The sequence below is a fragment of the Thamnophis sirtalis genome, unplaced genomic scaffold (assembly GCF_051295495.1).
Source record: "Thamnophis sirtalis isolate CommonGarterSnake01/CBP01778 unplaced genomic scaffold, rThaSir2_p1.2 scaffold_2, whole genome shotgun sequence".
NCBI classification, from domain to species: Eukaryota; Metazoa; Chordata; class Lepidosauria; order Squamata; family Natricidae; genus Thamnophis; species Thamnophis sirtalis.
The window spans coordinates 26186059-26207934 of record NW_028261382.1 but is presented as its reverse complement, the minus strand read 5'-3'; the positions used below and the strand labels follow the sequence as shown (position 1 = coordinate 26207934).

The following is a 21876-nucleotide window of genomic DNA, read 5'->3' as shown; positions in this document are numbered from 1 at the left end:
CCTGTCCCTCCCTTCTTGGATGCCCAAATGCAAAAAGGTTAACATTTCTCTTTTTCTTTGCTTTTAGCTTGTTTTGTTAGCCCTCTGCCAGCGAAATTGGAGCTCGGGAGGACTGCACACCCCCACCCCACCCCCAGGCCCCATTTTCAGCCACAATGGCTTCCTGTAGCCCTCTGCCTGCGAAAAAGGATGTTGGGAGGGCCGCATTCATTCCCCCCCCCCCGGGGGGACTGGTCCTTCGCAGTTTCCAGATATGCGGGCCATATCTAAGCACCTCGCGGGATGGATTTGGCCCCCGGGCCTTGAGTTTGACACCCCTGGTCTAGATCAATGTACTGGAACCTCAGCGACTTTAAGACTTCAATTCCCAGAATCCCCCACCCAGCCAAGGGCTGGAAGTGGAAGGCCATACACCCATGATAGAGAACCTATGGCAGGCCTGCCCGAAGTGGCACACGGAGCCATGTTGCCTGGCATATGCCGTCGCCTGTTCCTTTTCCAGGTGTCTGTTGTGCATGCGTGCCTGATGATCAGCTGCCCTTTTGTGCATGTGGCAGTGCCGGAAACCGGAAGGCCTGGTCTTCTGCTTTCAGGCGTGACCATGCGCAACAGCCAGCTGATCAGAGCATGCGCCTGAGTGGCAATAACTGGAAGTTGCGGGCCGGTGCACATGAGCACGCTGGAAACTGGGAATTCATTTTCCGGCATGCAAATGTCCCCTGGGCAGCTGCTCTTCCTGGTCGTGGCCCAATCGTGTCCGTGCGCCTGTAGGAAGCACTTGCACCTGCGCTCCCTTTTTGGCACTGCCACACACCTTAAAGTGGCCAACAGTTGGGAAATGCTGGTCTTTAAGGAGCTTGAGGGCAGCGAATCTCAACCAAGACAGGGAAGGAAGAGACATTTCCTCTGTGTTTGTACGAGCAGCTGGTTACCCAGAAACAGCTGGCTCTGTTTCCTGGAAACGGCTGGAATAAATTATCCCACACCTTCCCAGTCTGGTGGCCTCCTAAGAGGGCGACCTCCAAGGGCCAATCCGTCAGCCCGGGTTTCTGGAGGAGGAGAAGGGCTGGGATGAAAATATGGCAGGCAGGAAGGAACTCAGTCGCATACGCCTCATCATCCCCTGCAGGGATGGGCCTCAAGTTTGCAAACCTGCAAATCCTCCCACCCCCCCTTGAGGGTTCTCTCCCCGGCGCTTGGTGTCCTTTAATGTAGAGGCAGAAGACAAGAATCTAGCAGCTGAATTGCCTGGAAGGGACCCCGTTTGCCGTAGCTGATCAGTGAATAAAGTGAAACGGCCTGAAGTGGTAAAAGCAGATTAAATGTTTGTGTCCTGTTGGAGTTTAGCTCCAAAGTTAGTTTGCTTTGTGCGACGCTTTTGCACAAGATTCTGTTCTGTTCTGTATTCGATTCTCTTCCATTCCATTCTTTCTTTTAATAATGTTTTTTTTTATTTTTTCATTTTCATAACATATACATACACTATTTCACTCTAATCCACTCTATTTTTTATTCTATTCTGGTCTACTCGACTCTACTTCTATTCTACTCTACTCTAATTCTAGTCTAGTCTACTCTTATTCCATTCTATCTTATCCTATTCTACTTCTACTCTACTCTAATTCTATTCTATTCTTCTCTAATTCTACTCTACTCTAACTCTACTCCACTCCATTCCATTCCATTCTCCATGCCTAATTGCTGAAAACATCCAGGCATGTTTTGCATCTGTATGGAAAGGGTCCTTGGGTGGGGTAGGGAGCCCCCCGCAAGACTTGCCTGATCAGAGGACTGACGGCCACTTGGCTGGAGTGCCTGCCCGAGTGCAGCGCTATTAGCATGTGGGAAGCAGGCCATTGAAAGCCGAGTTGAGAGACGGCCTCGCCCCACAAAAGGGGGTTTCTAAGGGACGCTGCAGAAGAATTCTGGAGGGCAGCGGGTCCCCCATTGTCTCTGCGCCGTTCGTGTTGACACTGGAGGTTTTGCCATAGGACACCACGTCTGGGGTGGTTTCCCTTGGTTAAACTGGGTTGGGTTGGACAATACCCCAGCCCAGTGGGAACCGTCCTGGCTGATGCATTTGCATGAGCTCCTTGCAACCATCAGTTTCTCCCTGTGTTTGGGAGAAGGCGGAGTTGGCTTTTGTTACTGGGGGGGTTTGCAGATTGGCCCAGTTGCAGATATCTCAAAAACCCACATCCCTCAAGACCCCTACAATTGGGAAATTGATGCAGGGTGGGTTGCTACTGGCATTACTGCTGGTTCAGTGTGCAAAAAAAATTGTGCTCACTTTGCTTACGCACAAGCCAAACACGCACTCTGTGTGCGCATTTGCACCTAAAAAGGTCTGCGCACACGAAAAATGTTAGGAAAGGAAAAAAAATAGATTTTTGCAATGAAGATTGTTCTGTGCATGCGCAGAACAGAAAATCAAGATGGCTCCACTGCCAATAAAACCAGTTGCGTGGCAATCCGAATTACTACCTATTCGGCCGAACCGGTCCGAACTGGTAGGAACCCACCTCTGGATTGGTGCTACCTGCCAAAAATCTGGGAAGCCATAGAGTGCCTTGCGTTCCCTTTCCTGAAGCCAAAATTAGCAACTGGCTGAGCCCCCCAGCCCCCCCTTTAATTGGTTCGGTGGTTCGAATCCCTTGCACTGCGTAACGGAGTGAGCTCCCATTACTTGTCCCAGCTTCTGCCAACCTAGCAGTTTGAAAACACATTAAAAAAATGCAATTAGAAAAATAGGGATCACCTTTGGTGGGAAGGGAACAGCGTTCCGTGCACCTTTGGCATTTAGTCATGCTGGCCACATGACCACAGAGGCGTTTTCAGACAGTGCTGGCTTTTCGGCTTCATGCCCCCTTGAGTCAGAAACGACTGGCACATACGTGCGAAGGGAACCTTGATTTGGCTAACAAGCAGGGTCATCCTGAAAACACAGTTATGTTGAATCCGATTGCAGAGTTTCTGCAGAATTGAAGGGCTGAAGGTCGAGCTCACAATGATAAGTAGGTTCTATAAATGAAAAGCTGGTTTGAGCCTCCAGTCCATCCTTTTCTCTGCCCTCTTTCTAGGGTCTCAACATCTTTTTGACATTTTTAGTCTTTTAAAAATCTGAAGAGTTCTCCAGAGAAAGGGATGACACCAGATTCTATCCATTGCGGACGGATAGAAGACCTGCTTCCCTCCTGTTTGAAATTCAGAGCTTTGGTTTGGCCTTCTTTTTTATAAAATTAATTAGTAACGATGACTATAAAACCATAAAATATCCGGTCAGAGATTGGAGAACGGGAATGACGGGCGTGTTGTCAAAAGTTGTACAATGTTTTCCTTCAGGTGTTTGCAAAGTGTACATATTTATGTGCAAAGGTCTGGAGGCCTCGTAAAACAATTAGGAGAAGCGTTTCTGTTGATTGGCCTCGGATTTTGTTTTTCTTAAAATTAGATAGTGGAAACGTGGGGCACCTTTGCAGCGCCAGGTGTTAAAATATTTAACGTGATTGCAATAAAAATTTAACATCGCAGTTTGTTTGCATGTCTTTCGAATGTACTAATCGTTTGGTTCCCTGGATTGTTAACTATAATTCCCCCCCTCCCCGGTAAACGTTAATTACGCTAAATATGAGTCCATTGTACTGCAGTTCCTTTCACCAACAAACAAGCTTTCAGTTCAATTCTTTTTGGCCAGAGGGACTATTTTTAAAGCTGTAGTTACTCTATACCGAAAAGAGCTGGATTTATTTTATTTCTTTCATGAAATTAAATATGGTGTGCTAAATCGTGCTGTGGCTCAGAAATAGAACATATCCTGAGAAACGCTCTGTCTTCCTCCCTCCCTCTCCCTCTCCCTCCCTCCCTCCCTCCCTCCCTCTCTCCCTGTGTGTGTGTGTGTGTGTGTTGCCTTTTCCCCACTTCTTTGTTTTCTGGTGCATCCTGAAAAAAACCTTCCTGGAACACTTATTTCATTTCCTAAAAATCTGCCGCCTGATATTGCGTCACCCCCACCCCGGGTGGTGGGGGAAGACTCATCTTAAGGCAGATGTGAAATCTTTGCATCTGGAGAAATGGGGGAACCCACCTGCAGCATGCCAATAGCAAGTAGTTCTCGGCTTAAGACTATAACGGAGTGCAAAAATTCTGTCATTAAGTGAGACATTTGTTAAGGGAGTTTTGCCCCACTTCCTTGCCACCGTTGTTAAGTGAATCCTTGCAGTCGATTAGTTAGTACCCCGGTTGTTAAGTGACTCTGCCTTCCCCATGGGCTTTGTTTCTCAGGTCGCAAAATGAGGATTACAGAATCTTGGGACAAAAATAAAAAGTTTTGGCTCATGTTTATGATTGTAAGCTGGCTAGAGATGGGCTGTGTATAAGTTTCCGGAATAAATATGTAACACAAACAAGTCCCTGTTCCTTGTGGAAAAAAGAGTCAAATTCTTTTCTAGAAAATAGCAAGAATAAAAGGAGAAATGGTCAACATATAAATGCAACAATGCTGAGCTAGTAATGCAACCAAAATTGATCTGGTTAAAGACATCTTCCAAAAGATTCATTATAGGCAGTCCTCAACATACGACTTCAACTGAGCCCCAAATTTATGTCGTTTTTAACGACATAAAGTGAAACATTTGTAAAGTGAGTTTTGCCCCGATTTACGCTTTCTTGCCACTGTTGTTAAGTGAATCAGCTGTAGTAACCTGGTTGTTAAGTGAATGGCTTCCTCATGGACTTCACTGGTCAGAAGGTTGCAAAAGGGGATCATTGACCTCAGGACACAGCGACAGTCATAAATATGAAGCAGCTGCCAAGCATCTGAATTTTTTCCCCTTGTTTTATTTGGTTTGTTTATATTACTCTCCATTTCCATCAAACAGTGTAAATAATAGCAATCGCAATAGCAATAGCAGTTAGACTTATATACCGCTTCATAGGGCTTTCAGCCCTCTCTAAGCGGTTTACAGAGTCAGCATAATCTGGGTCCTCATTTTACCCACCTCGGAAGGATGGAAGGCTGAGTCAACCCTGAGCCGGTGAGATTTGAACCGCTGAACTGCTGATAGCAGTCAGCTGAAGTGGCCTGCAGTGCTGCACTCTACCCACTGCGCCACCTCGGCTCTGGGTACAGTTATTTAAACAGCCATAATCTACCTATTTGTTACTATATTCGTCACAATAATGTTAATCATATAACTAACTACATCTTCACCATCAAATTCTCTCCACATTAACGTTTCCTCTTTTTATATCTCCTCCTTTCTAACTTCTGAGAATTTCAATCGCGTGATCATGGGAGGCGGCAAAGCTCGTAACTGTGAAAAACAGTCGTAAGTTACTTTTTTCAGTGCTACTTTTGGTCGCTAAATGGACTGTTGAAAGGCGAGGACTACTTGTACTTTTGACCAGGGAGTTCAACTCTGTTTGCTTCCAGGCTGGGAGTTAGAACCAGTGGCTGGCTGCAAATTTAGTCTGGAATTGGGGTTAGTTTAGACCAGAGGTCTCCAACCTTGGGAACTTTAAGACTTGTGGAGTTCAACCCCCAGAGTTCCTCAGCCAGCAAAGTCTCAGCTGGCTGAGGAATTCTGGAAGTTGAAGTCCACAAGTCTTAAAGTTCCCAAGGTTGGAGACCCCTGGTTTAGACTGGGCTCACCCCCGTGCTCTCCCATCCTATATATCTCACTCTCTGGCTCGCTCAGCACCCCGCAGCCTGGCTGGTTTCTGTGCCTCGTCCACTCTTCTCACTGCAGCTTCCCCAGAAGGTGTGCTGGAAGTGTCGTGCTTAAAATCTCCGCGTGTTTGAGGCCACGTGCAAGCGCTCACATTTTCGGTTCTGCACTAGGCGAACCGGTTGTTAAATTATGTGAAGGCCAGCTTTGCTTTGAACTCAGCACTTACTTACATGCCGCTTCACAGTGCTTTCCAGCCCTCTCTAAAGGCTTCACAGAGTCAGCCTCTTGCCCCCAACAATCTGGTTCCTCATTTTACCCACCTTGGAAGGACGGAAGGCTGAGTCAACCTTGAGCCAGTCAGGATCGAACTCCTGGCAGTGAGCAGAATAAGGCTGCAATATTGCATTCCAGCAATTGTGACACCATAGCCCTCCCTCCCTCCCCTCCCCTTCCTTCACAATAGCACTTAAACTTATATACTGCTTCCCAATTTTTTAATAATAGAAATTTAGAAGCTTTTTTTTAATAGAATTTTTTTTTATTTTTGTTACATAGACAACATAATCACATAACAATAGAAAAAGAAAGGCAGAGAAAAAAAAGAAAAGAAAAGAAAACAAAGCCCATCATCCCATGCAGTATGTCATTTGATTACAGGTGTTTTAACCTTTATCATTCTTATACATTCATTGTTTCATTTAATAAATTATTATTTCTTATTCCCCTGCCTGTAGCAATCCATCCCTACTTTCCCCCCATACTCACACACCGTATCTCTCTGTTATATATTTGATAGACACCACAATAACCTAGGATTTAAAAAAAAGAAAAGAAAAGAAAAGAAAAAAGGAAAGAACACAGAAAAAGAAAAAGAAAAAAAAACCATCATCACATGCAGCATGTCGTTTGGTTACAAGTGTTTTAACATCTACATCTTCAAATAATATTTACCATCTCAAATGTTTCATCTAGTATAACTAAAAGCCTCATTTTCATTCTACAATATATATTCAGTTAACATTAGCATTATTTTTCCCCAGAAAGTATACTTATATTCATTATTGTCCGCTTCCCAATGCTTTTACCGATCTCTCTAAGCGGTTTACAGAGTCAGCCTCTTGCCCCCAACAATCTGGCTCCTCATTTGACCCACCTCGGAAGGATGGAAGGCCGAATCAACCTTGAGGTGGTCAGGATCAAACTGCCGAACTGCTGGTGATTGTCAGCTGAAGTAGACTGCAGTGCTGCATCAGCTTGGCTCTTGCACAACCTTTGCATTTTCTCAGGATTGGAGTGTGGTGTGGCCAGAGAAGGACTCCACAGTTAGAAAGGCCAGTCCCGTTTTTTCATGGATTATAAAGAGGGATTTAAAAGGAGGTTCGATTGCATGGCCTCTAACTGCCCTCTCATGACCCCCCCCCCCATCAGTTCCCTTTCAAGCACCCCTGCGATCGCGTGATTGCGCTAAAAAAATCAGTATTTTTTAAGCAGGAGTCCCCAACCTTTTACCCAATGCCTAAAACAGTCCTAGAGACTTTCCTTGGGGCTGCCAGCTTCCTGTCTCTCGCTGATTCACTTAAAGACTGCATGATTCACTTAACAGCGGCTTTGTTTTGTTTAACAACCATGGCCAAAAAAGAATTGCTAAAAGATTGGGTGCAACCCATTAACCACCCGCCTCGCTTAGCGGTGGAAATTCTGCTCCAATTTCATCATAAGTCAAGGACTCTCCATTGTGAAAAGCAGAAAACTGGGCTGGAATAGGAATCAAGTAAGAGAGCAGATAACAGGCAAGGCTGTATTCACACAACCAGGTTAAAAAACAAACACTGGTGTTTACCTAGTATGCTAAACCGGGTTAGTGTTAACCTGGTTAATTGTCTTATGGCTCCATGCCTGTTTGATCGGTTGAGGATTAAATGAGTTGTGGGGGGGGGGACCCAGAAAAAAGAAGTTTTGTTTAAAGTGTTTGAATTGTTTTCAACTGGGAGTTGACTTGAAAGGCGAATGCAGTTTTGTTGGCCAACTGGAGTTGGCGCCTGCACGGGGCAAATCAGTGGTAACAAAATGTGAAGAAGCCCTCCGCTGGAAATACGCTTTTCCAAAGCTCCAATGTTTTCTTCTTGCCCCAAAGATCTGCAGGCCGCATCTCAATGCCCAGAGCCATTTTTACACGGGAACGGTGACTCCTTTAATGGGTGCCATAAAACACGGGTGGGTGAGAAATCACCCTCCTCTTTTAATCTTTAAGCCAAGAAGTCAGGCCAAACTTTCTCCCTGGGGCTGTTTTCAGGGAGAGGTGGATGGAAGCGTTGCATTTATTGACTTTCTGATGGGCTTCAAACTTTGAGCTGCTGAATTTGGCAGATTGAATCAATCATTAAGCCCTGGAGATATGGGACGGAGGAGACGCAAGGCCCTTGAAAGCACCTGGACTTCTAAAAGGAAGTCACCCAGCCCTACAGGCAATGCATGTAACCAGGATGGTGTGGGGAATGGGAAGGGCATTCCATTATCCAAGACCCTCCCCATGGAGGAGGAGGAAGAAGAATGCACCCCTGGGCCCAATGCATTTAGTGCATAGATAGAAGATTGAATTAAGAGAATTATTCCCAGTATTTCCAAGGGGGCTTTACCTTCAGGGAATGGAATTAGATGGAGCCAGTCAATTCCAACAATGCCTAGAGGAAACCCAACTTCACACAACTGGAATAACTTACAGCCCTGTGCATATTTCTCGGTACCCAGAGCAAGTCCTATAGGGTGGCCTATAAATTTAATAAATCCAATCCAATCCAAGTCCAGGAGAGACAGGATAGCAGTGTTCTGATATTTGAGGAGCTGCCCCAGAGAGGAGGGGGTCAAGCTATTTCCCAAGGCATCGGAAGGCCAGACAAGGAACAATGGATGGAAACTGATCAAGGAGAGAGTCAATCTGAAAATAAGGAGACATTTTCTGACAGTGAGAACAATCAACCCATGGAACAGAAGTTGTGGGAGCTCCATCACTGGAGCCTTTCAAGAAGAGATTGGGCTGCCATCTGTCAGAAAAGGTGTAGGGTCTCCTGCTTGGGCAGGGGTTGGACTAGATGACCTACAAGGTCCCTTCCGATTCTGTTAATCTGTTAAATTAAAGTCCTTGCATTATGACAAACAAAATAGGGTCTGTCTGCTTACCTCCAGATGGGCAGGTTTCGATTCCCAGAATTCTTAGCCCTGGCTGTTCCGCTTGGGAAATTCTGGGAATTGAAGTCGAGACACCTGGAGGACATACCTTGTGTGCCACACAAGCCAGGGAAGCAGGCTGGATGGGGGCCCCTCCAGATGCCATCAGTTATAGCATTCCTGCAGTTCCACTAATTATGGCCTGATGAGGAAACTATGGTCTATGAAGCACAATGCTCAGGTTTCCATATAGTCAGTGGTATATTAACCATTAAACAGACTAAGCACATGCTTAGGGCACCACAGAGTTGAGAAAGAAAGAAAAAAAAACCAATTGAGGTTTGTACAGTATGTGAAAAAGAGGGGGGCACCAAGATTTGTCAGTGCTTAGGGCACCAGTGAGCTTAATCCGCCACTACATACAGTGGACAGCCAGAGGGTGAAACGTAGCTTAGGGTAAGGCTTAAAACATTGGATGGAGACTACCAGATCCAAGGCTTCTCCAATCCACACGGCTCCCAGTCACTCCGACAGGGCTTGCAGGGTTGTTGCAAAATCCCCCCCCCCCCATTTAACCATTAAAAAGCGAAAGAATATTGTGGACATGAGATGCGACATGAAGAAAAATATGGCATCCTTCGCTTAATCCTCCAGGGAAAGATCGAAGGCAAAGGAGGTCCAGGCAGAAGAAGAAGATCGTGGCTTCAAAATCTATGGGACCAGTTTGGACAAAACCCAGCAGGACTTTATCATGCGGCTGTTGATCAACATGATTGCCAACATCCGATTACAGATATGGAAGAAGAAGAGGAGGAGGAGGAGGAGGGAGTAGTAGTAGTAGTAGTAGTAGTAGTAGTAGTAGTAGTAGTAGTAGGAGGAGGAGGAGGAGGAGGAGGAGGAGGAGGAGGAGGAGATGATTATGTCTTCAAAATCTGGGATGATTTGGACAAAACTCAGCAGGACTTTTTCAGGTGACTGTTGACAAAAATAGGATGGCTAACTGATCAGTGATGTCCAATGACAGATATGGCAGAAGAATAAGAAGTCTCCAGACTAAACCTGCAACAAAGGATTCAACTCAACGGGCTCAGCTCCATGGGTCTCGAGCCCCTCTAGGGGAAGGGGGCCTGCCAGGGAGGAGACGGAACCATGCCTCGGGGGGGGGGCAGTGGGCGTGGGAACGGCCACTTAGGAGAGAAGGGCAGAGAAGTGGTTGCTGGACGTGGCATCAAGCGAGCATCGTGTGACCCGGCTGCTATCAGGGTCTTGGGCATATGACCGTTTGGAAGCCTTTGCTGCAAGATGTTAATCTGGGTTCTGTGGACGGCGGCCAGGCTTTTTCTGACAAGCAGAGCAGCTTGGAAGGAGCGCCAATAAGTCAAAGTGTGTGTGTGCGTGTGCGTCCCCTTGTCCTTTTCCTTGGAGGAGGTCAAGCAGGGGCTGGGGATGCACTGAGCAAGGCTGAGTTGTGTCCCACCTTTAACAGATGAACAGAGTTGGAAAGGACCTTGTAGGTCATCTAGTCCAAACCCTGCCCAAGCAGGAGACCCTACACCTTTTCTGACAGATGGCAGCCCAATCTCTTCTTGAAAGGCTCCAGTGATGGAGCTCCCACAACTTTTGTTCCATTTGTTGATTGTTCTCACTGTCAGAAAATTCCTCCTTTCCAGGTTGAATTTCTCCTTGGTCAGTTTCCATCCATTATTCCTTGACTGACCTTCGGGTGCTTTGAAAACTAGCTTGACCCCCCTCCTCTCTGTGGCAGCCCCTCAAATATTGGAAGATGCTCTCATATCTCTCCTGGTTCTCCTCTTCACTAGACTAGCCATGTTCCTGAAAACTTGTATCTTTCAATTTATATTGTTTTATTTGTTTACTAGTACAATTTGATAGCTTTGTGGCTATCTTCCCTAGACCAGCCATGCCCAGTTTCTGCAACCATTCATCGCCTGTTTGAGCCTCCAGTCCCCTCATCATCCTGGTTGCTCCTCTCTGCACTCTGTCTAGAGCCTCAACCTCTTTTTTATAGTGTGGGGACCAAAACTGGATGCACTATTCCAGGTGTGGCCTTACTAAGGCTTTATAGAGTGGTAGTAGGTACCTCTCTTGATCTTGATTCTATCCTTCTGTTAATGCAATTTAGGATTGCACTGGCTTTTTGGGCTTCCAAGGGGTGCTTCCTTCCCAAAAGTTCTGGCCTAGAAGAGCCAATCCAGAAGCCATGTCTTTTTCCCTTCGTGAATGCCTGAAAGGAGGATCCCTGGGCTTCTAGTGGGGGGGGGGGGCAGAATTTCATTTGGATCCCGTCTTACATGGTTTGTGGATGGCTCCCAGCCAGTTTGAGCTGCCCACGCCTAAGCTGGCCTTCCCCCCCCCCCCAATTATCCATCGGGGTCTTTAATAACAATAACAAAATATATAAAGATAAAACAGGGAGGTGGAACTTCTGGGGCTTCTCAAACCTCTGTGCCAGGCTTGCAAATGGAGAGAAACTTTTGGACTTCGCTGTGGAGAGTCCTTTGGAGCGCCGAGAGTGGTTGCTCTGGAATTCTGCAAAAATTGGATCCCAGGCCGGGCTCCTGCCCTGTTTTGTGTTAAGATTGGCAGTGACCTAGTAAGCATTCATTGGGGAAGGCCTCTCTTCCCCCCCCCTCCTTCCTTTCTTTTCTTTTCTCTCCTTAAAACCGAACCCAGGGAGGCAGGGAGGCTGGAGCGAGAGGGAGAGGGGGTGTTGTGTTTGTGCATGGCATCTGTCTCTGCTCCGGCAGATGGTAGCTGGCGTTGTGAAAAGGCCCAGCCAACCTTCTGGATTAATCACGGGTGAAAGGTCGCCCAAACATCTGCCTTGGGATGTGTTGAGAAGCGGCATTTCTATAGAGGGGAGACGGGAAAGAAACAAAACCTCTTTTCGGGTCGGAGAGGAGGGGGGGAGAAAGGCGCAGGAACAATGGGAAGAACCGAAGCGGGGTATCCAACGCAGCTGGCCTGGGGGGGGGGATGACGCTTTGTGGCGGGGGGTAACCAAACACCCTCCTGTGGCCTTGGGATTTAAGCTGCTTTGGGGCCGCCTTCTCTAAGGTGGCACCCTTGAGATGCGTCGGACTCTAGTCCCCATCGTTCCTCACTGGCTGGGGTAACCAAGCTTGCCAGGGGCTGTGCGGGGTAGGCTGAGACCCAGGGAAGGGGAGCGAGGGGTTTCCCCATTCTGTTATCGAGTAGGGAGAAAATATAGTTGGATATCAGGCATCTCCCTTCTTGACCACATCACAGATGGCACCTTTCAACAACATTTTGGTGTGGCACCAATTACAGAGAAGATGAGAGAAGGCCGACTCCTCTGCTATGGACACGTCCAGAGATTAGCCCCATCCACTGTGGCCAAGACTGCCTGCCATCTAGAAGTCATTGGCCGGCAACCTCGTGGGCGCCCAAAACAGAGAAGGCGAGGTACCATCAACAAGCCAAGGGCCTGCGCCCTGGAGAAGCAGCTGACCACGCAAAATGGCATGCAGTGATCCGAAAAGCAAACCCTACACCTGCGGGAATACAAGGAGAGGGGAAAGGAGAAGAAGTAGCTGTTCTCCACAGTCCCCCTCGGAGCTTTTCATGGCTGGAATTAATGAAGCTGCGTCCAGACAAGGTTTCACTTTGCCCTCCGTCAACCATCACTTTCCGCTCCCCCAAAGCAACTTTGAAAAGGAAGAAGCAGGCTGGAAAGGAAAGCTTGCTGGGTGTGGCCGTGACCCGTCAAAACCGCGGTCCACTAAAGCACGCTCGACAAAAGCGCGTACCTGACGTCATCAGCAGCGCGACGAAAAAAATTAAAAATAAATTAAATTAAAATTAAAATAAAATTAAAGCAAGCCAATTCACATAAAGGTAAGGGTTAGGGTTAGGGTTAGGGTTAGGGTTAGGGTTAGGGTTAGGGTTAGGGTTAGGGTTAGGTTAAGGGTGAGGGTTAGGTTTAGGGTTAGGTTTAGCGTTAGGTTAAGGGTTAGGTTAAGGGTTAGATTTAGGGTTAGGTTAAGGGTTAGGTTTAGGGTTAGGTTTGGGGGGGGGGTTAGGGTAAGGTTTTCGCTTTAATTTTAAATTTACCGTGATGACGTCACGTACGCGCTTTCGTCGAGCGCGCTTTTGTCTACCGCGGTTTTGTGGTGGAACCGGGTGTGGCAGGTTCCCCTAGAAAGTGTTATGTCCTTGTTTCCCCTTGGAAAGAAGGGGACGCTCATCCGTGCCCCACAGACCCGGCCGCGGGCTAAAAGGAAGCCTCCCGATCAGGTGGTGTTTTGCAAGCCTCTTTAAACCTTTTCCCCGTTCTTGACCTTTGGCTGGTATAATTCAAGAGTGTTTTCTGGATTCCTCTGTACAAAAGCCCACATTCTGGCGGTTTTCAAGCAGGAGGTCCCACCCGGAGGGGTTAATGCCACGGCCAGCATCTCTTCCCAAGGACCCGGCGAGTCACTTGTGATCTGACCAAGCTTCAACACGGGGATGGCCTTATCTGCGGAAGAGCTTCAGCTGTGGAGATAAGAAATAACGGCTGCTAGAGATGGGTTAGAACAAGGCTACAGATGCACCCCACGTGGACACCAACTGCAGAAACAGCTGTCTCCAGGTGTGAAGAAGGACACCAAGTGAGATGGCTCCAAAAGTACTGGATTATCAAGACAGTTTTAGCTCCAGCTTGGCTTCTTCCTGACTCAGAAGGAAAGGCCACAGAGGGAGGCCCGCTCCATTTGCTAGTCTTTTAGCTCCATCTATGAAAGTTCTTCTCTCCTTCTGCCGTCCTGGAGTCAGTCCAGTCTCAGAACAGAACAGAATAATAGAATCGGAAGGGACCTTGGAGGTCATCTAATCCAACCCCCTGCTCAAACAAAAAAGACTATACCAATTCTGCACAAGTGCCCAATCTCCTCTTAAAAGCCCCCAGTGACGGAGCACCCACAGCTTCTGAAGGCAATCCTATGCCTCTGGTCGATTGCTTCTCTCTGTTAGGAGGTTTCTCCTTAATTCCAAGTTGCTGCCCTCCACCATTAGTTTCCATCTGTTGTTTCTTGTCCCGCCTTCTGGAAAATAAATTGACCCTTTCTTCTTTGTAGCAGCCCCTCAAATATTGGAACCCTGCTATGATGTCATCCCTAGTCCCTTCTTTTCATGAAAGACACACCCAGTCCCTGCAACCATTCTTCCTATGTTTTTAGCCTCCAGTGGATCTTTTCTCCACTCTTTCCAGAATCTCAACAGCACATATATATATATATGATTTTTTACAACCCCTGGTAAGCCCCAATTATGGGAGGAAGCTAACTGCTTTCATCATCTGTCCTTCGGCTCGTCACAAGAGTCCATCACGACAGAAACCCAATAGTTTTACTGTTGCCTTTCTTAAGGCAAATAAAGCACAAATAAAAAAAAAACATATATATATAATATGTGGTGACCAAAACTGGATGCGAGATTCCAGGTGGGGCCTTACTAGAGCTTTATAAAGCGGTAGTAACACTTCACCGATCTTGATTCTATCCCTCTATTTATTTATGCCACTAAGGATTACAATGCCTTTCTTTTTGGGGCTGTCTCTGGTCACAGCAAATGATGGAGATCACCCGGCCTGTTTAACTTGGCTAAAGCCAATAGGCCGAGCGTTTAGTTTTAAGCTGCGTCTTTAGACTTAAGTGCTGTGGGAGTTCAATGTTCGGCAGAATGAAGGCATGGGGAGAAAAAACTATCTCTGTGTCTAATTGTTTTGGCATGCAATGCCCTATAGCAGCATACGGTGCTCAGTGGCGCAGTGGTTAGAGTGCAGCACTGCAGTCTCCTGCTGACTGCCAGCTGCCTGCAATTTGACAGTTCGAATCTCACCAGGCTCCAGGTTGACTCAGCCTTCTGTCCTTCCGAGGTTGGTAAAATGGGGACCCAAATTATTGGGGGCAAGAGGCTGACTCTTCGAGAGGACTGTAAGCCCTGTAAAGCGATATATAAGTCTAAGAGCTATTGGTGTACCAAGGGGAGAAGTTGAAACCGTTTAGGTCCAGGATGTGAGGTATTCAAACACAGCTAGCTGAGTCAGTTTAATGAGTAAGAATGTCTGGTATGATGGTATTGAATGATGAACTAAAGTCTACAAAAAAGGACCCTTGCGTAGTTCTTTGGAGATTCAGGATGTTGTCGGATGTAGTTGAGTGCCATAATAACAGCCTCATCTGCCGATCTCTTTCCTCGGTAGGCAAACTGCAAGGCTGGGTCTGCTATCATGTCACCCCTAATTCAACCCCTAATGCCGGGGTGGCCATGCCCAAATAGATCCTGGGCATGCTGTGGTTTGGGAGTTGGGAGGCTGGGTGGATTCTTAGATCTGGACCAGCAACGAAAAGGAACCTCAAGTCCCCAGGAGGACAAGAGAGCCATTCCACCGTCTTCTCCTCTTCCAGGCTGTCTCCAGAATGGAACATCAAGCCTTTCTCAGCTTTCTTTTTCAGCCTATGGAAATGGGCACAGTATCCCTTGTCCACAGATGGGCAACTTCCAGCCCTCCTTTTAGGGGGTGAGAAGCTTGGCTTTACTCATCCAGACATCCAGGAGAGGCTGAGATTCTGCATTTGGGGCCAGAGGAAGGAAGGGTATTTTTCAGCAGGCCTTCTGGGTCTCTCGCAGCCTCTCTCTTTCTCTCTTTCCCTTCCTTCCTCCCTCTCTGCCCCTCTCTTTTCCCTCCTCTTTTTCCCCTCTCCCTCTTTCCCTCCCTCTTCTTTCTCTCTCATTCCCTCTTTCTCCCTCTCCTCTCTCACTTTCTCCTCTCTCTTTCCCTTCCTTCTTCCCTCTCTGCCCCTCTTTTTCTCTCCCTTCCTCCATCTCTCTCCCTCTCCCCATTTTCTTTCCCTCTCCCTCTCTCTTTCCCTCCTCCTGTCTTTCCCTCTCTCTCCTTTTCAGTCCCTTTCACTCTCCCTCTTTCTCTTCCTTCTCTCTTCTCTCTCTCTCTTTCCCTTTCTCTCTCTCCCTCTCCTCTTTCTCTGTCCCTCCCTTCCTCCCTCCCTTCCTCCCTCTCGCTCCCTCTCTGCCCTTCTCTCTTTCCCTCCCCCATCTCCCTTTCTCTCTCTCTTCCCCCCACTCTTTCTCTTCCTCCCTCTCTCCCCAGTTCTTCTGAAAATCTCTTCCTTTGCAAGGCCCAGAGGATGTTTGGCTCAGTCTCTCAGAACCAGCCAGGCGGCTGCAGCACACATGGAGGGAGGGAGGACATTGCAAACTGCAGCCTCTTCTCTGACCATGGGGTCTCCACTCTGGCTCTGGGCCTGCCTTTTGGGGGGGGCAGTTTCAATGCACCCTGTTGCATAGCCCAAGCACCCGGCTGAATTCCCCAGCAGCACAATGCGCCCCCCCCCCCCCCGGTGCCTGTTGAGCGTTGGCCTGCCTAAGGCCATGCTATGGGCGGGGGGGAGTGTGGTAGCAGCTGCTGCCCCCTCATTAAAATGCACACCTGCTCCCAGCAGATGCTGTGGGTGCTGCTACTGTGCCCGCTTTTCTTTCCATTTGGCCTGGATTCTGCCCATCTCATTAACTCAAAGCGTCCCCAACAAGAGGATTCAACAAGTGGATTGAAAGTGGATGCTAGAAAAAGAGGGTTTCCTTCCTTCCTTCCTTCCTTCCTTCCTTCCTTCCTTCCTTCCTTCCTTCCTCCCTCCCACTTTTCCTTCCTTCCTTCCTCCCTCATTTTCCTTCCTTCCTTCCTTCCTCACTCATTTCCTTCCTCCCTCCCTCCCTTCCTCCTTCTCACTTTTCCTTCCTTCCTCCCTCCCTCCCTCCCTCCCACTTTTCCTTCTTTCCTCACTCATTTTCCTTCCTCCCTCCCTCACTCACTCATTTTCCTTCCTCCCTCCCTCCCTCCCACCCTCCCACTTTTCCTTCCTTCCTCCCTCACTCATTTCCTTCCTTCCTCCCTCCCACTTTTCCTTCCTTCCTTCCTCACTCATTTTCCTTCCTTCCTTCCCTTCTTTCCTCACTCATTTTCCTTCCTCCCTCCCTCCTCCCACTTTTCCTTCCTTCCTTCCTTCCTCCCTCCCACTTTTCCTTCCTCACTTATTTTCCTTCCTTCCTCCCTCCCTCCACTTTTCCTTCCTTCCTCCCTCACTCATCTTCCTTCCTTCCTTCCTCCCTCCCTCTCACCCACTTCTCCTTCCTTCCTTCCTCACTCATTTTCCTTCCTTCCTCCCACTTTTCCTTCCTTCCTTCCTTCCTCACTCATTTTCCTTCCTTCCTCCCTCCCTCCCAATTTTCCTTCCTTCTTTCCTTCCTTCCTCACTCATTTTCCTTCCTTCCTTCCTCCCTCCCACTTTTCCTTCCTTCCTTCTTTCCTCTCATTTTCCTTCCTCCCTCCCTCCCACTTTCCTTCCTTCCTCCCTCCCACTTTTCCTTCCTTCCTTCCTCACTCATTTTCCTTCCTTCCTTCCTCCCTCACATTTTTCCTTCCTTCCTCCCTCACTCATCTTCCTTCCTTCCTTCCTCCCCCCTCCCTCCCTCTCACCCACTTCTCCTTCCTTCCTTCCTCACTCATTTTCCTTCCTTTCTCCCTCCCTCCCACTTTTCCTTCCTTCCTTCCTCACTCATTTTCCTTCCTTTCTCCCTCCCTCCCACTTTTCCTTCCTCACTCATTTTCCTTCCTTTCTCCCTCCCTCCACTTTTCCTTCCTTTTTTCCTCCCTCCCACTTTTCCTTCCTCACTCATTTTCCTTCCTTCCTCCCTCCCTCCCACTTTTCCTTCCTTCCTTCCTGCCTTCCTTCCTTCCTTCTTTCCTCACTCACTTTTCTTCCTTCCTTCCTTCTTTCCTCACTCACTTTTCCTTCCTTCCTTCCTTCCTCCCTCCCTCACTCACTCACTCACTCACTCACTCACTCACTCACTCTTTTCTTTCCTCCTCTTTCCCCCCCCCCCCCATTTAAGGACAAATGTGAAACTTGGTGTATGTGCCAGTCTGCCAACTACAGCTTTGCCCCCTCATCCCTCCCCCTTGCCAGTTTCCATTAGTATTTGCTTTCTGCCAGTACTGAGTTCTCTGGCACACAAAATGCCCTTTTCCTGGGAGATCTTGAAACTTCTGGGCCCAGGCCCCCCACCCCCATTTGGCAATCCCTCCCGGGAGGGTTTCAGCAGGACGGTAAAAGAGGCCTGGAAGAAGAAGAAGAAAAAGTGGGGCTCCTTTGGTAGAAATGGTACAAATCGCAAATTAGGAGCAGCTCCATCAGAAATCCACCATAAGCTCTTACAAAGTTGGAAGGGACTTTGGAGGTTTTCTAGTCCAACCCTCAGCTCAGGCTGGAGCCTTTGCAGCTGCTGGGTGCCCCAAGAGCACAGGGGCTGTGATTGAGAAGCAGGCACCCCTTGGGGTGCAGTGAGTTGTAGTCCCTCCTACACAACCACAGTTTGCGTGGTTTGGCCTCTGGAAAATGGGCGCGAAGCATAAATGTGGCATCTGCTCAAGCCAGGAAAAGGTCAGGCCACACAATCCAGGTCCCCGGCTGACAAAGTGGGCTAGTGGTCTTCACAACTTTCACTTTTGAAAACTCAGCTTGTTTTCCCTTTTATTTCCTCCCCCTTGGACCAAAAAGAAAAGGAAAAATCCAAAGGAGAGGAGAGAGAGAGAGAGCTGGCGCCAAAACACTAGTGCTTCTCTCCTCTCTACCTCTCCCTATATCCTCTTCTCCTCTTGTCTTCCATTCCCTCTCCCTCTATTCTGTTCTCTTCTAAATCTCGTCCCTTCTAAGTTCTGTTCTCTCCCCTCCTCTCTTCTCCTCCTGTGTTCTCTTTCCTTCCTTCCTTCCTCTCTCCACTCTTCTCTCTTCCCTTCCCTTCCCCTCCTCTCCTCCTCCTGTGCTCTCCTCCTTCCTTCCTCCCTCTCTCCCCTCCCCTCTCTTCTCTTCCCCTCCTCCCTTCCCCTCCCTCTCTCTTGGAGGCTTCCCAAGCAAATGATGGAGGGAGTTGCAGAGAGAATGAAGTAGCTGGCAAGGAAGTCACGGTTGCCAGCATCAAGACAGAGGAGTTTGGGGTCCCTTCATACCATGGCAGAGACCCCCAGCAGGTCCTCTCTGTGGCACTGAGGATATTGTCTAGCTGGGTAATGAAACCTCTGCAAGAAAACCACCAAGCCCGGGAGCACCAGGGACCTCACAGTTGTCCTCCTCCTCCTCCCCCCTCCCCTCCTTCTGATGATGTTACCTGGCTAGGTAATGAAACCTCTGCAAGAAAACCACCAAGCCCAGGGGGCACCCAGGGCCCCTGTGTCCAGCCATCATGGAGCTCAGCTTAGTCCTGTTCCCATCCCCACTAGAGATGTCCATCTCCTTTCGGAAGGGCCAAATGGAGAGGACTGCTTTGATGAGCCATTTGGCTCCAGTTCCTTTTGGCGATGCTCCACAGATGGCCAATGACCAGTGGATGACTGTTGCAAGGCTCCCTTTCTCAAAAAGTAAAAGGAAGGAAAACAGAAACCCCCCACTCCCACTGCCATAAGGCTCCGGCTGATGGGCCTTTTGATGAAACTGCTGGGTTTTCGGGAAAAGATGAAACTCTTGTGCGGAGAATTAAGCTTGTAGGGGACTCAAATGGGCTTTAGACCCCTCAGCACAAACACAAAAAGAGCTATTTGCTTTTGAAATGTAGAGGCGAATGGGAATTAAACCTAGCTTAATTCTCCTAGTATCATGATGAAAACTGCAGGTAACAACGCTTTGATTAGTGACCATTGGAAAGGATGAAAAAAGTTACCTCCCATCCCAAGGTCACCTGATCAAACTTTGCAAACCGTTTGCTGGAATGCCATCCTGAAGATAGACCAGACTGAAGAGGAGAATGTGTGAATACAACAACGGAAGGAGGGAAGAGAGAGAGGAGGAGGAGAGAGGAAAGGAGAGGGAAAGAAGAAAGGGTAAAGGAGAGGAAGAAAGGGAGGGGTAGCAAGAGTAGGAGAGAGGGGAGGAATGTGGGAGAGGAAAGGGAAGAAGAAAATAGAAAGGAGAGGAGGAGAGAAGAAAGTAAAGAAGAGGATGGTTTTAAAACAAGATGGCAGGAAAGAAATCCTGATTATACTATTAAATTTGCAGGGGAAGAATTGAATTGTTATAAATGTTAAAAGACAACACATAATATGGATAGTATCTATAAGAATGTATATTTGTGAATGTATGTATAAGAATAAAAATAACAAGACCTTTTTTTAAAAAGCCAAAATTTGCAAACCGTTTCCCATCGAAGTGGCTAACGAGAGTCTTCCCCAGAATCTCAGAATTTAAATTGCATTTCACAACCAGTTTAAGATAAGTAGACTTCAGTTCCCAGGGAGCTCATGCCCACCTATCTTAAAGAGGCCAAAGTTGAGGAAATACTGAAGTTGGAATTGGTAGTAACCCCCCCCCCCCAAAAAAAGAAGTTTTGAAAATCTAACAGAGCCAGAAAAAGCCTTTTTTTGAGTGGGCTTTTTGATAGATGGGGATTTCAGAGAACCAGTTAATGCTTCCAGTGTTCCCACAGATTTTAAAAAAATATTCTTTAAAAATTCTCATAGGAAAATGATCTAGAATGTGGACAGGTACTTTTAAGTTGGGAATGTGGAAAATAATAAGTCGGTTTATCATGCTTGGTGGATTTCCAAAAATAGAATTTGTTGTTGTTGTTGTTAGTTGCGAAGTCATTTCCGACCCATCTCGACCCCATGGACAACGTTCCTCTGGGCCTTCCTGTCCTCTACCATCCTATAGAATAATAGGGATAGGAAAGAATAAAAATAGAGTAGAAGATGGAATGGAGAATAGACTAGAATAGAGATATGGAATAGAATAAGAATAGAATAGAAATAGAAATAATAGAATAGGAATAGAATAGGAAAAAAGATGGACTAGAATAGATTAGGAATAGAATAGAATAGGAATAGAATAGAATAAAAGATGGAATGGAGAATAGAATAGAATTATTTGTTGGCCAAGTGTGATTGAACACACAAGGAATTTGTCTTTGGTGCAAATGCTCTCAGGGTACATAAAAATACAAGATACATTCGTCACGAATCATAAGGTACAACACTTAAAGATAGCCATAGGGTACAAATAAGCAATCAAATCATACTAGAAAATAATGTAAAATGCAAGCAACAAAGTTACAGTCACAAGTAGGAGGAGATGGGTGATAGGAATGATGAGAAGATTAATAGTAATAGCAATGCAGACTTAGTCAATAGTTTGACAGTGGTGAGGGAATTATTTGTTTAGCAGAAGGATGGCGTTTGGGAAAAAACTGTTCTTGTTTCTAGTTGTTCTATGCCAGAAAATTCTGGTTTTTAATACATGCCGTGACCCAAAGTACTTTAAAGATGGATATTCAATTAAAACGAGAACTTTTCCTGTGTGATAGAAAGATTCTGAAATTCCCACCATGGAGGAACGGTTGGTGAAGATGCAATGGATTAGCAGAGATGATACAATCGACCTCTCTGTTTAAGGAAAGGACAATAACTGCATGTATTTGTGCCTGGAAACTCTTTATGGACTTTTTAAGGAAAAAAACCCCAAACTTGTGATTTTGTGGGTTTGATGATTAGAAACGGTAGACTATGGAAAAAATTAAATTATGTTATAACCTTAGAGATGGCAAAATATAAACGTAACTGCAGTTGGTTGAAAATTGCTTCTTTACAGTATCACTTTTTTCTTATTCTTTTTTTGTACTTTTCCCACATTATTTTACTTTTTCCAAAATTTGCGTTCTTTTTATTCTTTTCAAGAATTTCTTTCCTAAGAGTCACATTGAAAGGAAATAAAATCACATAAGGGCTGCAAAATGAGCCATAGATACTGTATCTGTAGCCGCGTGGTTGAGGCTGCCCTTCGTTCGAATCCTGCCCTTCATTCGAATCCTGTCCATTCGTGATCTCCCTGCCCGTCCGATCCTCTGCCCGCCAGCAGCAGGAGGGGAGAAGGTTTGCGTCCCATTGCAAAGCTGCTTAAAGGACGGCCGGACAGCCATTACTTGCTCCTGCAGTTCTCTCGCTCATCCTCTTCTTCCC

General features: G+C 47.1%; 1 protein-coding gene across 1 annotated transcript in view; it reads left to right on the top strand.

Annotated features, from left to right (window-relative positions):
• The window catches only part of NOTCH1 (notch receptor 1), a 110829-nt gene that overhangs the window by 25960 nt on the left and 62993 nt on the right, over positions 1–21876 (top strand).